This window comes from Aphelocoma coerulescens, chromosome 1 (genome assembly GCF_041296385.1).
Source record: "Aphelocoma coerulescens isolate FSJ_1873_10779 chromosome 1, UR_Acoe_1.0, whole genome shotgun sequence".
Classification (NCBI taxonomy): domain Eukaryota; kingdom Metazoa; phylum Chordata; class Aves; order Passeriformes; family Corvidae; genus Aphelocoma; species Aphelocoma coerulescens.
In genome coordinates, this window is record NC_091013.1 from 104,232,318 (window position 1) to 104,248,617 (window position 16,300).

General features: G+C 40.2%; 1 long non-coding RNA gene across 1 annotated transcript in view; it reads right to left on the reverse strand.

Moving 5' to 3' along the window:
• Positions 1 to 16,300, reverse strand: part of LOC138113818 (uncharacterized) — a 183,367-nt gene that overhangs the window by 165,843 nt on the left and 1,224 nt on the right. The window lies entirely within an intron of this gene.

Consider the following 16,300-nt stretch of genomic DNA (forward strand, 5'->3'; position numbering starts at 1 on the left):
ACCTCTCAGACAATTTCAGGATATCAATGACCTTTTAAGTGCAAGCACTGGTATCCAATACAGGAAGACAGACTGGGAACACATTAGGTATCAAATATGACCAGTATGTGTGTGTGTTCATATACACACGCTTCTGGAGCAAGATGGTAGCTTAGGCCTTACTACCTCATTGATTATGGCAGCAGATGGTACTCTGCAAAACTATTAAAATACCAGTACTAATCTCTAGGGTCTGTTACAGAGTTGTACAAAAAGTCATTACTTGCTATTTTTGTCCTACAGTTCCTTATTTGCTGGCAAAACTCTTTCACACAGCAGTATTTATACTGTAGCTACTTTCTTCAGCATGCAGACAAGAAACCTGTATATTCAACCTTCAGCCACAGTTAAAAGTGTTTAAAAGTTTGTCTGCTTGTTTCAGCAATATCACAGCAGTTCCAGTTAAAGATGTCTCCTTTACCCATACATTCTGCCTCACAAAAATCTCATGTTCTAATAACATCATCTCAGTCTGAACGAAGCTGCTCCTCTAATTAGTGTCTCCTGTCCTCCTATGTAATTAATGTTTTAATTACACTGGACTAGTCTGTATGAAGGAGAAAATCACAATCATGTGGAGCTGTCACATATGTTACCTTTTAAATTCTAGGTCTCTATATGCATCTGTAACTTTGGTTATTAAATTTCTGACCCGTTCCAAGTAGTTCATGAGTAACAGTCACAAAGGTAACAATGGAATAGAAGAGGTATCAGTAAAGGCTTGATTTAGCCTTTGAGATTGATTTGGATATTAAGTAAAGATAGAGCTGCCAAGTGGAAAATCAGAATTCTCTAACCTGTAAAGTACACAAAATTAAACCTAAGGAAGGCTATTTCTATTGAAGTACTTACATTGATTACCATTTTGTTCTGACAATCTAGAGTTAGGTTTCCTATTTTCACAGGAACTTCTTCCAGCAAGTGTAATATGTTGTGTCAAGAAGAGAAATTATAGGAACATTTAAGAAGTTGTGGGCTTGACTCCATATTACTTATACGTCACACTCTTTTTTCTCTAACCAATCTATCTATTACTGAATTTACTGTGGTTAAAGCATGAGCTTCCTTACTACTTAAATGTAATCAATTAGCTAAATGTAGGTCCAACAAAAAACAAGAAAGAAAATAAGAAGTAACTTTGTAGTACCTCCCCTTTAACCCCAGCCCCCATATGAGCATGTCCCATGTCAATTTAAAACACAAGATGAGTTCATTCCCATTGAAGTAAACAATGACTACAAGAGAACTCAGGCTAATTCAGACAAGAATTTTAAAAAAAAAGTATTTACAGTAAGAATGAATGGGGAATGTACAGTGTATGATGCTGGTGTTAAGAAAGAGCTCGATAGTTTGAGTCAAGACCAGGAGGCAAAGCCCAAAAGTCATCCAATTCTTCCAGCACTCTACACAAAGTTAAGGTAATGCTCCGCATCAGGTTCCAGCATCCCTATCAAATGGGCAGCAAGTAGTCCAAAGCTGGCATGCCCCCATAGAAAAGCACTCTCCAGAGCAAAATGGAATATTTTATAGTTCCTTATTGGTTTACATTAAGAAGTTTGGTCAATTCAATACAGTTGACCAACAGCTACTCTGTCAGGTCCTCTAAATTTTCTTTGGGAAGCTAATCCAGATTCACAAAGAACCTTCAGGAAAAAAACTGAGATCACTTCTTTTACCAACATATAAAACATCACACCTATTTTAATTTTGTTTACTGCAGTGTGATACCATTATCTGGTAGCTTATGACTTAAATATTTCATGGATTATGATTTACTCCTGCCTAATTCAGGACAAATAAAATCCATTAGAGATAATTTGTTTTGATCCATTCTGTCTTTTCTGAAACTCACATGACTGTGAAAACAAATAGAGGGTTTATGTGTCAGGGAAGATCGTCTGGGAAATACATGAATAGTTTACAAACACTCAAAGAGCTTTGTAAACTTCTCATCAAAATCTCCCATTCAAGAAATCATCCCTTATCCCTGCAAAATTGCCTCAAAGGTTAATGTCCCCATGCTGCCGTGGCCTGGCCTGATTGAGGGCGGGTGACAGATACCTGGTGCAGCTCTGATCTCCTTATCACAGCAACTCCATGCACAAGAGGATTGAGACACACACAGCAAAGCATGTCTTGAAAAGAACCTGTCTTCATTTTGTAGTTACAGTGGATGTGTATGTCCAGCAGTAATTTCAAACTGGCCAGAGTAGCTCAGTGTGCAAAGCAGCACTGACCCTAGCCACAGAACTCTCACAGCAAGGCTTTTTCTTAGTTTGTATTTTTGCTCACTGGCTTTGGCTAGCTGCTTTATCCATCTTCCCAGTGTTGTGTTCCCAGTACCTGCTGCATGATCGGCTTGTGGAGCATTGCTTAATATGAACAGCTTATTGTCATGGAGAGGATGCCCAAGAGGTAACTTCATTATCCAAATTATCAAGTGAAATATAAGTGGGTTTTTAATACCCTTCTTGGGCAAGGTCAAATGTTCAGGTCAGCAAGACTATGATGCCATGAGAAGAAATTCCCTGTGACAGTGTGTCTCATTAAGTCTTACCACACGTCTCTACTCTTTTGCGAAAAAGTTAAACGGCAATACAGTATATTTGAAAACACTTGTTTCATTTATTGTTTAAAACCAATAAATATGTGCCTACTTTCTTTAAGCAGAAACAAGAATTACTGGCATAGTTAGAAAACCCTTTGGTTTTGTTTTACAAAGATGATGTAACAGGCTGTAATAAACCAATATGGAATTTTCTCACAAAAATGGACCTTTCATGTTTCTTTCTCATACTACATAGTCTTCTAAGTTATGTTAAATACTAACTAACAAAACTATGCTGTTGAATTATTAACCAAGCCATAGCTTTCCTTGTTTCATGGTTAATTTACTTCATACTTTCAAGTGAACTTGTGCCTGATTCCTGAATACTGCAGAGTGTTTGCGAGTCTAACCTAGCAGGAGCAAGGATCTCTGTTTTGCACCAACAAAGCTTCATTATTTATTTTTTGTTGCTGTTTTAAACTAGAGTTGATAAAACCAGAAAATCTTCCCTGTGTGATTTGCTTTCTGCATGAATGGTTTTAAAAAATACACAAATTATGTATCAAAAGTTAGAGAACTAATCAACCATGTTTCCTAAAATACCTGAAGCTTCACTATGGTTCAGTGGAAAGACAATATATCAAAAACCAAATGAAGATGAGAGACATTTACTTCAAAACTTTCCACTGCCAATTTCCCAGTTAACTCATGGCAATACAAGAGAAAAGAAAAAGAACTATAATGTTTCTAGTGCAGGCACACTCACACTTGAACCTGCCGGCATACAAAGTATTGATTTCAACAGAGCTAAATTTTATTCTTTCCTTCCTTTTTTATTACTCCACTTTGAGATTATCCAGGGAATACATGTTGATACCTACCTTATTTCTAAAAGACTTTATCATGAATTAGAAGCAGAATCAAACTTTTCAAATACTGGACTAGATCCAAGAATGTATGTCAAAAATAAGTGTGAATTTTTTAGATTTCAGCATTCAAGTCATCAGTTTTGAGTTCAAGGCTCCTAACTATCTTCACAGGTCTGCCTGTGAAGACTCCCCCTCCTCTCTCCTACACCACTCTACCTAATTTGGGAAGTTTAGAAACAGAACCAAGGGCTTCCTTTGGGCAATACGGGACTCATGCTACTGAAGCAATCCTTCAGCACACAGCAGGAAAGCAAATTGTTCCTTTGCCACTTGCTGCAAGACTGAAAACTGGAACACATTTCTCTAAGATGAGGGAAAGGTACAAAAGGTTGTTTAAAGATTGGGTCCTAAGGAAAGATTACTTAGAAGATTGAACTATTGATCGAATTCTCCTCCTTGCCTCCCACTAATCTGATCTCTCCAACAATTTTGTTCTCATTAGGAAATTTCAGCATCATTTGTCAGAGAAGAGACAAGAGGCAAATCCTACATGTTCTGAGAAAATTTGCTGCTGTTCAGAGGACACAAAGCCCAAGTCATGGCTTCCAATGAGGGGATGACTAGAACTCTGAGCTCTGTTTTCAAGTCTAGCTGACTCTGGTGAGCAACCAGCACATGCAGACAGTTTTGAAACATCTATAGCATGAGCTGTGACCTGCTCATCCTCCCTGGCAGCAGAAAAAGACATGAGGGCACCCTCACATGCATGGACATCAAAGGGAGAAGGGGTAGGAAGAAAGCACACACTTATTTAAAGACTGTCAGTGCAGTGTTCTGCAGATCTCCCAGCTTGTGTCCAAGCCATCCACCAACTCACAGCTGTACTTGCAGAAAAAGAAAGTCAGACCAAAGGTGCAAGGGTCACTCAGCAAGGTGTGCCTAGCCCTGTCTAAGAGTGAGCCAGCAGGAGCTCTAGCCGAATACAATAGTTCAAATGGCTCAATCAGCAGTCCAGTCAGGTCTCAAACACTTTTGAATGAACGGGTCCCATGCCAGCTTAGGGATTGCAATACCCATGATGAATATTGAATGGGAATGAATGATCATGGAATTCTCCTTCCAGGCCTGATAATGGCATCTCCTTGTGTGGGCAACCCCCAATACTTAGAGAAAGCCAGAAACTGCTGATAGCTCCTGATGATCTGCTGTGAGTGGGACCTCCAAGATAATGATATTTCTCTGGAAACTCTTTTTTTTCCCCAGAAGCAGCAGGCACTTGCCACTCCTCTGACTCACTCCAGGAGTAACAGCAATACTTCATTCTCTACTCAGCTTTTAAGTCAAACGCCCCTTTTTATTAATACACATAAATGTAAAGACTCCAATAATAAATGCAAGTTTTTCATCCAGTGTGCGGGGTCTGCTCATAACAAAAGATGGAGAGTGAAGAAAAACGGAAAGCAAGGAGGTCCAAACATACTCGTACATTCAGGTTCTTGTATTTTTTTTTTCTGACAAAGTTGACTCTGAATTTATTAATGACATGATTTTTTGTGTATCTCATTGGGAATGTGGACTCAGGCCTGCACATGCTTGCAGGGTCAGCCTAAGAGACACAAAGCATGTAGGTACCAGTTGAACTCCTTTCCTCAGACCAGTATCAACCTTGCACTCCAATTGTATGTGTGGCTCTCGCTCACATGCAAAAGCTGTACACTGAAGAGTAGATGATAAGAGTATATTGAAAATTATTGGAAGCTAATCTACAGGCAGTTGGGCCCATAGATTAGCCAATAGTCATGCTCTTCACAGCACAGTTGATTTAAGCCATCCTTGTAATCAATCCATGTTTCCTGTACCAGCTCATTGCAGAAATGCATTCTCAAGGAAAAACAGTAGCAAGTCCTGTTATATATGTAACAGAGGAGTCCATTCATCCATGGTATTCTATTTTCAACAGCTGCTTCATACCCATGTATTTTAAAAGACACACTGGTGCTACTTCAAAATCTCTGGGATTAAAGTCATGATCTAAAAGCTTATTCAAGTTGAAACATAACAGGCTGTGAGGCTGAACACAGTTTGACAACTAGTCTAATGTAGATATTAAAAATATTTTTAGGAATCTAGCATACATGGCCTACATTTAAGGTCAAAGTAGGTAAATCTCAAAGTTACTTCAACTCCTCTCACTGTACTGCATCTAGCTGCTCTCACATCAAGTAGGATTTTTGGGGATACAAATTGTTAGTAAGCTGGTAAATTATTTCACAATTAATCTTAGATGGCTTATGTGCTGCCATCACACGGATATTACCCTCTTAAAATTTTGGTCAGACCATCAATGCATAGTTTGATTTCAAATATTTCAAGCTGTGATAATAGCCTTTTTTTACAAATGGGATTCCTAAATATCCACCTTTGAGAATGAGGACATCATGACTAATGGTCATGCTTCCAAAAATCACCAGATCTTCAGATGTTTTCTGTGAATTTAATTTTCAGAGACACTTAAACACTTCATCTATCATCAATCCCAAGTGCTGTGGTTCAATATCAACACTTTTGAAGAGATAGAAGCTGAAGGAAATTGAGGAACAGAACATTTGTCAGACTGAACTCCCATGCCAAGTGAATGTTAGAGTTATCAGAAAATCACAGAATCACTTAGGTTGGAAAAGACCTCTGAGATAAATGAGTCCAACCTAAAAGCTACAGTTCTCAAGCTGATAAAAAAAAAGAACATGTGGTTAGTGTGAATACAGTTGGTTCAGAATATCCAAAAGCCAATGGCTGGCCAACTGGAGACATGCAGAAAATCTTGGGTTTATAAAATACCTGACAACTGACTGAACCTGCTTCCCTTTCTCTGCATCTGTATTATTGTAGCATTTGAAGTGATGAAGCTACCAGCAGAAACATTACAATAAATGTTTTATACTTTTGTAGTTTTTTTCCCTACAGAAGCAGAAGCCACTGCAGAAGACCTTTGGTGTGCAAGTACATCAACTCTACCTCAAAAACTGCTGGGACTTGTTCCTAGATGAATAGTGGCTACTTCAGTTTCTAAAACATGTGTACGATAATGTCAAAATTGTTCTATCTAGCACTTCTAGATAGCATCCACCTTGAAAGCTGAGCCTGTCAATTATAAGTACAAATGCCTCTGAAAATTTGGGTTGCTTTGTTGAGTCACTCCTCAGAAAAAAGTGGATAACAGTCTCCTCTGGAAATAAATGAAAAAATATAAAAAACTCTCCAATTTGCAAGATTTCTAGTTTCTAGCAGTCCAATAATAATTTCTTAACAGGATACTTGAAAAAGAAGACTAAAGTTTCATATTACTTTAAAAATCTCCAAGAGTTTTCAAGATCATTTCAGCCGAATGTTGAGCTGGCAAAGAACAGGAGTCCCTGTCACACAGAGACAGTACAAACAGTTACTCAGGATTGTGCATATCAATATCTGACAGCTGAGTACTTAAATGTGAAACCAAACCTGAAAGAAAAATCACCTATATGGATTAATTCTCTAATGCAAAATCCACAGCGTTATGTTCCAGCCACTGCCTGCAGCCTTGTTTACCTTAACTTCACCTTATTTTTCAAATAAAGTGTCATAAATGGCATACAGTTCTCAAGATCATTCTTAAGGGGAAGATTATATCTCAATTACAAAAAATACATCCAAACAGACAAAGATGTCTTCAGGCCAATAAACCAATTGCTTTTGTCTATAAAATGTAGTTGTGAGTTTAACAATGTTGCCTAGGGACAGACCTTTGTCCTTGGCCGACTCTCATTTGTCGCCACAGAGGGCACACACAGAGTACAACCAGCAGCCAAGCCTTGCCCAAAGTATAAGCAGCACCAGCAAAGAGCACTTTCAGAAATGGAAATGAGAGCATAATATCTGTGTCATTTACTACTGTAGCTAAATACCATAATTCATAGGTCCAGCCACATTAACTTAATTTCCTGATTTTACTTCATGAAGACCTAACTTGACACCTAGCAGCATTGATTTCCACACCTTAATTATATGACCCCATGGTAAGCTTTTCTGCTTGTAACCAATTTTAGCAGAATTTCTTTTTTTATTACATCAGTATCCCCTGTGCTGCACATTAGGATGAAGGACTTTTAATGATCATCTACACTTACAGCAATTCAGATTTCCTTGTTCAGGCCCTATCTTTTGGCACTGGGATAAACACTGTGAGCAGCTAAGTTCTGTGTAGGTTACTTTACATTGGGCATCCAAACCTCAAAAAAAAGGAAGAAAGAAAAAATTAAACCCTATCAATTATGCATACCTTTCAGTTTGAGCCTTCAAGTTTTCAAATAGTTAGGTAAACACTATCATTTTGATCATGTTGTCAAATTATTTTTCCCATGTTGTCTCCAAATTAGGACCTATGCCAAGGTCAGGTCTATTGAGAGACAACTATTCTTGGCAGCAATAACTTTTCCACTCAAACCAATAGCTGCAACCAAATTTAGCACTTCAGTAAAACGCTCAGTCAAGCAGACACTGGTCTCAACAGAGACTGCCAGTCACTGGTGTTTATCATCATCTTCAGGTGAGGAAGGTGTTTGCCCAAGAGCTCCTCTGCCATCCTACGTTATTCTCTGTGATTTGACTAAAAGCAACAAGAGAGCAATTCTGAGCTGTGTACTCACACAGCCAAGAAAAGAAGAAAATCTGAGCTGGGAGGTAGCAAAGGCAGCCTGCCTTCCAGCCAAGTCCTGGACCTCTCTCTTCCTCATTCTCTCCTCGGCTGAGGGAGACCAGCAAGCAACACCACTCTCAGCTGAGATAAGGCAAAGGTTTCCTTTCCTGCCCAGTAAAAAGGCAGGAGTCAAAGCAGTCATGCAGCCTGACTTTGATTACATCAGGACAGCAGCAGGCACAGGGCTGACAGGTAGCCCCTGCCCACATTTGCAATCCACCATTTTGTCTGTACTGCACATTAAAATGGATGTCACTTTTAGGCCTGGGACTTCAAACCATAAGCCAGCAGCTCAACTTCAGCTCAAGAGTAATGACAGGTAAGGTAAGCAGCTGGGGCCCAAGCTGAAAATATACATTAAGTTCAAAATGCATCTTGGACTTCATCCCTTCCTACCCAGGGATTAAAAATAACCATTACATTTTCCACTCATGTTAAGTGTACAAAACCCACCTTACTGAGCCAGACCCATGGAGAACCTTGCCCAGAGGCAGGAAGGACACATGATACTGAACACTACCTAGAGTCCCTCATTCTGGTGCTCCTCTAGCACCTACAAGAACTGGATTATGAATGCTAAAAAATATCCCTGCTTATCCCCTATCTGTTTCTGGATCAGTCATCCCTCACAGTTTGTCCATCTTTTTTTGCATCTACTCAAATTGTGTCTGCCCCCGCAACATCCGGAAGTCCCCTATGCACTGTATTAAAGCATGTTTATCTGTTTCCAATCTATTTAAATTCTTTTCCTAGATCTACTGTGGTAAGATTTAGTGAATAACAGTTCATCTCTTGCCTTCACCAACTTTATAAACCTCAGTCATAGCCTATCACAGTCATCTCTGTTTTGATCTACAGTCCCAGATTTTTCAGTCTCAGCTACTGCATTCCCTTTGTCATTTTGACTAGTTACGAGAGCAGCAATTAAATCCCCTGTCCCTGCCTTGAAATGCAGAAGCCAGGACAGCACATTACCTCCACTTCTGTTAGTATTCAGCTGTAACTGCCTCTAGTATTCAGCTCAGTTGGGAAGAGTGCTTTGGAAGTAGGACTCTTATTCATGCCAACACAGGATTGAATGAGTCCCTGATATGGTTCTGAAACAACTAAGTAGGCCCAAACTGTGCCTAGTTCTCACTTTTGAAAAAGGTACACCACAAACCTTATGCATTTAAAACATCTTACCCTAACAAGGCATAATTTTTATATTTGCAGAAAAGCCCTTTTGTATCCTTTAGAAGCTTCATGAAATACGATTCACTTTTCAAAATGAAATCAACCTCCCTGTTTTTCAAAACTACATCTCCAACACTTGTCTTTTATACAGCTGATCGAACAAAATTCAAACAATTAAGAATCCCATAATCAATGTCTCTCTACTAACTGAAATATAACTACATCTATACAAAATGTCTGTAAAAAAAAGCCTTGCTTGATTCAGATTGGGAAAGAAAGAATCCTCTAAAGTAATGTTTAACCATTTGGTGAATTATCAGAATCAATTTAGTGTTGTTCCTAAGCCTGAAAGAAAAAAAGACAAACTTGAGTCATAGGGTATTAGTTATGTGTAAAAGAGACTCCAAAACAAAACCAAAAATTACTGAAACAATTTAGCCCCCTATCCCCATGCAAAAAAAAAAAAAAAAAAAAAAAAAAATCAAATTAAAATAACCTTTTAATTTCTCCAAAGAGTTACTCTCTCAGCCTTTGGCACACGAATCAGGACTCTGTGCTTTGCTGAGCCAGAAATGCACATAACTTTTAAACACGATATTACCAGTGTGATTTCTTCAAAAAAAAGAACAATCTTCTCTGTTGTGGGCATTGCTCTTATGTCCGTTTTAAATCTGAATAAAATCTTTGATTATAAAATATATTAGAGTAGTTGCAACCCTGATCTCTTACGAAGAGGAAAAGTGAATCAGAATTAAATGATACTGGATGGCACCGTGCAGCACCAGGCTGTGGTGGAGCTGAAGACAGAATAGGCAGCATGAAGATAGACTAGGAAGAAAAAAGAAGGGCAGAGGTTCACAGTCTTCTTTGCAGTTTGCCTTTTATCTGAATACCTATCTGGAATAAGAGAATATGAATTCTTTTGCAGGAATGCATTCATCTGAGGCACTGGAACGTGTTGCACAAGACAAGCTGTGGATGTCTCATCCTTGGAAGTGCTTAAGGCCAGGTTAGATGGAACTCTGAAGAAGGTCAAGTGAAAGGTGTCCCTGCACCTGGCAGGTGGGTTGAAAGTAAATGATATTCAAGGTCCCTTCCAACACAAACCATCCTATGACTTCATGTAGAATTCTTCTTTTTCTTTCCTATGGGAGTCTAGTAAAAAACAAAACAAAACAAAAAAACCCCCACAATTCTAACATTGCAGTGATTTTTAGTTACATCATTTTTTAAAGAGGGTTTAGATGTCAGTGAGTTACAATGAGTCTTACACATCTGTCAGAGCTGAACTCCAGAATTATGCACATTGGGTTGCCTTCTAACTGTTCAAGGTTTACTCTTTTGTCAGCTCACATAGCATGCTGTTTCCTTCTGCAGAAAATAAATTTGGGTGTTTATTACTCTGCAAGATACCTTCCTTGCTCTCCTGAATATCAGTAAGAACACAAGCAGGTTGGAGAAGCCTTTATCCCACTATGAAGAAAAGCTCATGAATATTCAATCACTTCTGAAATGACCTCAGGGTGAGGAGTAGCATTTACTTTAGAAAGTAAATAGTTATCATAAGTTTTCAGACCTGCTAAACAGATTAACCATATAATGTCTGGGAGTAAAATTAGAAAAGGTTTGAACCTTCCCTCATCTCTGCCAAATCTCTGCCTTTTCAGTGTGAGGTGTCCCTGACCTAGAAATAGATTTTATTCAGAGGAGGGAGACTAAAAGTCTTTGTGCGGCACAGGTGAAGAAGCAGAAGAGAATGTCAAACAGAAAAGCTTCATTTGGTCACTCACTTGGAAAAAAGCACAGCCACTTGAATTCTTATCAGTCAGAGATAGCCTGTGGGTATGTTGCTTCTTTTTAAATCTTTTATTTTCTTTGTTAGCTTTCAACATCCTTTTCTCTTTCTGATATTCTGTTTAAAGAAAAAAAAAGAAAAGAAAAAAAAAGCCCTCAGAGTGATGGAGACCTCTCAAGACACAAATATATTTGACATTTGTGATAGAGAGGCAGCGCCTTGAAAATGGACCAGAATGAATGAATCAGTCTATAGTCATCAACACAGAAACCTCAAGCACCCACATCTGAGCAGAATTCTAAAAGCCTGCATTAGAAAAAGCAATGTTAACCTTCCTGTAATGAAGTAAACCAAACTTTCCCTAAAACCCTGTTCAAAAGAGAGATAAATTTAAACAATCAAAGAATGGTGGAATTAGACTACATTGTTTCTTCAGTTCTGCCACTAGTTTGTCCAGCACTATCTTTTTATTTGTCTTATATCATGAAACAATTGAATCCTCAGAATTTGAAGATGTCACTTTATTCTAAAATATCAGCTAAATCAGAATGTTTTATTTCCTAAATGGATGAAAGTTCAATTTTTTGTGCATCTCCAAGTAACTGTTCATTCAATTTTCAGAGAGCCTACGTTTGTACTTTTGCCAGTAGATTTCAGCCATACCCTATCAACAGACTAGCAAATGCAGAAGTTCACAATTTCACAAACACACACATTTGCAAAGCACCATAGTTACCACATTTTTGGTTTGATATAAACTCTAGCAGAAGGTTAATGTAGGATGGACTCCCAAAAAGTGAAGCTTAAAGACAGATTTGAAGTAGGAGGAGCTGTTGATCACATATGCCTGTTGTTAACAGATTTTATTCTTTTAAGCAGTGGCAGAGGGTAAGAGAAGAATGAATGTGTTGAAAACTATCATGAGGAAACTTAGAAACAGGATATTCTCTCTCCAGATCTTTCTTATTTCCATGACATTACAAACAAGAATGTGAAATACAGTTTTCTTGCTACACAAATATAGGCATGTGGAAAAAACAAACAAATGTCATTTACATTTGTAAATGTAATTTACACTACTATATAAATATCATAATGTGCATTATCTTCTTTCAGCTGGAAGAGGAAAACAAGTGTACAGAAGATCCTAACTTGGAAGGGACCCACAGGGATCATTGAGTTCAACTCCTGGCTACATGTAGAGTAATTCAAAAGTTAAACCTTATATTTAAGAGCATTGTCCAAACACTTCCTGAACATCTTAGGCTTAGAGCCTAACATCACTTCCCTAGGGAGTTTGTTCCAATGCTTAAGCACTGTCTCAGTGGTCCTATTATCCCGTTTGAACTTCCCCCAGTGCAGCTCTAAGCCATTCCCTGGCATTTCATCACCAGTCATCAGAGAAGAGAGTACAGGCATTTCCCCCCTCTGTTCCTACCCCAGGGTAGGGTTGGCCCTTTTAGCCACCAGGGCACACTGCTGACTCGTATTGATCTTACCATCAACCAAAACCCCTACATTCGTTCCTGCAGGGCAACATTCCAGCCTCTTGTTCCCCAGTCTGTACATACATCCAGGATTATCCCACCCCAGATGGAGAACCTGGCATTGGTGCTTGCTGCATTTCATATGGTTGGAATGGCCCTGTGCTCCAGTCTACAAAGATGTCTCTGAAAGATCTCTCTGCCCATGAGGGAGGGAATTGACAGCTATGTTTAGTTTCACTGGCAAATTTACTTAGTGTGCACTTGACTCCTATGTCCAGGTCACTGATAAAAGCACTGAAGACAACTGGTCCTAAAACTGAGCTGTGGGGAACACCACTAGTGACTGGCCAGATGTCACCCCTTTACTACTTTGCTTTGGGCCCAATCGTTCAGCCAATTGTTCAGCCATGCTATTGCATACATGTCTAGCTTTATGCTTGCCCAGAAGGATACCAAGATGGTATCAAAAGCTTTCTTAAAACAACAATAACACCAACCATCCAGAACACCAATATATTCACATATTCACTACCATTCTTTTGTCCACGAGGTAGATAACTTTCCCATAAGAGGATATTAACTTAGTAACCTGACTTTGTTTTCATTAAGCCATGTCGACTTTGACCGATGACTGCATTGTCTTCCAAGCATTTTCAACTAACTCCCAGAACAACTTTCTCCATAGTTTTACCAGGCACCGAATGAGACTGGCAGTCCTAAGACTACCAGGGTCTTCTTTCTGGCCCTTCTCAATAATTGGAATGATTTACCAACTTCCAGTTGACCAGGACCTATCCAGATTCCCAAGACTGTTTATAAGTGAGAGAGGTCTCACAATAACATCAACAACTTTTTCAGTACACTCTGCTTTATCTCCATCCCTATTTGTGAGCTAACCAACCTCATGAAGTAACAGACCAATGTTTTATTAAGTCCTTCTTTTGCTATTAACATGATTGAAGCCTTTTGTGATCCCAAATCCTACTGCCCAGCTCCAAATCCAATGGAGTTTTAAGCCATATGAATTTTCTCCCTGCAGTGGCAGTATCTCTGTCATCCTCCTGTAAAATCTGACCTGACTTCCAAAGTCCATATACTTTGATGCTCTGGAATTACCTATTCCTGTGGTCTTAAATATTGACCAGCATTTATGGAACCCAATTCCTTCAAAAGCAGATTCTGAGGAGACCTCACTAACTAGACCTTGAGCAGCCTACAGTCTGCTCTCCCAACAGCCATGGATGTTTGCTCTGCTAACAGAGCTTTTTTCATATCACCAAAGATTTTAAACTCTACCACTTTGTGGTAACTGGGGCCAAGACAGATACCAACCATCATTTCATCCACAGACCAACAACAGATCCAGAAGGGCATTTTTGCTAGTCAGCTCCCTTGGTACCTGTATCAAAAAGTAATCTTTGAAGTGTTTTGGGATTTTCCTGAACCTACTAGTGTCTGCTTTATGAGCGTCCTGCTAATATCTGGAGGTGGAAATTGCCCATAAGAACAAGGGTGACCCATGTAGTGATTTCCCTTAATTCCTTCTAGGATAATACACTTTTGTTACCATGCTAGCTGAGCGAGCTTTGGTAAACTCTGACAATATTTGTTTCATTAGTTTTTGTACCAGTCCTTGCCCAGAAGTTGTCCACCATATCATCTTTAACTGGGAGTGCTGTGTAGTCCAGCCTGTCCCTCATGTACAGCACTCCCCCTCCTCCTTGCCTGCCCCACCTACCTCTCCCTGAGGAGCCTATAAACACCACAGCACTCCATCTGGACTCTTCCCACTAAGTCTTACTTATGACAGTGATGTTTTAGCTCTGGGACTGAGACAAAGCTACCATCCCCTCTTGTTTATCCCACATACTGCCTGCCTTCACATACAAACATTTCAGACACCCAGTGCACTCAGTTACATTATGGTGCAGTATGAAAGTCCACATTAGCACACCATCATTCAGGATCCAGGCATTGACAGGCTACCTGTTTCTTTCACTGTCATTCCCTACAATTGGGAGGATGGAGGAAAACGTTACCTGCATTTCCAATCCCTTTTCCAATTGCCCCAAGGCCTTGAATTCTCTTTTGATCACTCTTGGACTTCTAATTACAACTTCATTGGCACACACAGGAAAAAGCATGTATCAGGCTAAGAAGTCTCCTGTTAATATCTTTAACACAAGCCCCAGAAAAGCAGCAAGCTTCCCTTAAAGGCAGGTTTGGTCAGCAGATCAGACCTGCTACTCCTCTCATAATTATAAATTTACATTTTTTTCTTCATGGAGGCAATTATGATGTGGGTGCTAACAAAACTTCTCTGCCCGGCCATCCAGGAGCCACTTGCACCATCTGAGATGGAACTGAAGCCCCTTCACAGCAACACACCCCACACCCACAGAGTCAGACCAGGATTCCTCACCGGTTCAACTGTAGCTTTCCCATAGCAGAATCTCAGACTCACAGATCCTTCAAATAATTTAATCTTGGTACAATAACTAAATAACAACATAAGAACTCTAATTTGGGTGTCTCCAAAGAGGGACCTGAAACAAATGAAGCCCTGGTTTATATACCCTTACAGTCTAAGTGTGTAATAGTCTGGGGATTGTCAGCTCCTGCCCTGTCTCTGAATGTCCTGTCACCTGGCTGGTGCCACTCTGCAGCTCACACCACAGCTTGTAAATGAATGTACTTGCACTGAATGTGTTTATCAACACGGGAAAAAAAGCTGACTTGACTTTGATGACTCCTCAAGAACGGGTGGGTCATCTTCAACCGCACCATGTCCCAGTCCATCCAACTGCAGAGCCTGGAATCTGTTGCATATGGGCACATGGAGAGACAAGGAGACATGGAGACTCTCTCCCTGTCCCCAGCAGTGACTGATTTCCTTTTACCTCTGTCCCTCAAGTCACTGCCTTCTGCCTGGGGAGAGAGTGCAGGATGCCCCTTGCCAGGTGTGGCACCTAGTTAACATTTTTGTTCCAGAGAGGACAGCAGGGTTCCATCAGTCAGCCCCTTTCTCAGGCTCACAGATGCTCCTCAACCTGTCCACTGCATCCCAAAACTCGGTCAACAGTCAGAGCAGCTCTTCTACCTGGGTACACCTCCCACAGACATTGTCACTGCTGACCTCAGACAACAGCAAATAGCCTGGGCATACCATGCAGCTGGAGGTCTCAAGAGTTGCATGCTCCCCTGGGAACTCTGTCTGGATATCTTTCTCAGTCCCAGCATCCACTGATACCACAGGGGGACACAGAGGATGTGGCTCCCTGTCACCATTCCTTAAGATCCCTGCAGGGCATTATGGCTGGTGATGGTGCGTCTGGCTGTCAAAGCTGCTGTTGCTCAGTGTCTTGGTTCCCTCCAGCAGCTGTCTGTCCTTGCTGCCACCTAGTCCCTCCCCACACACAGCCTGAGGGCCTTGGTCACCCAAGACCTCCATCAGGCATTCACCAGGTTCATTGCAAGCCTGGTGCTCCTCTCAGCACAGGACAAGCTGCTACGCTGCTGGTACTGCTGCTATTACCCTCCTCCTGGCACACAGCGAGTGCTGCCATCAGCTTCCTGGGATTTGACTGTGTATTGAAAACAGATTAAACCTCCTACAAGTGACTGAAATGGAACAGTCTGAGGACATTGTTCCCT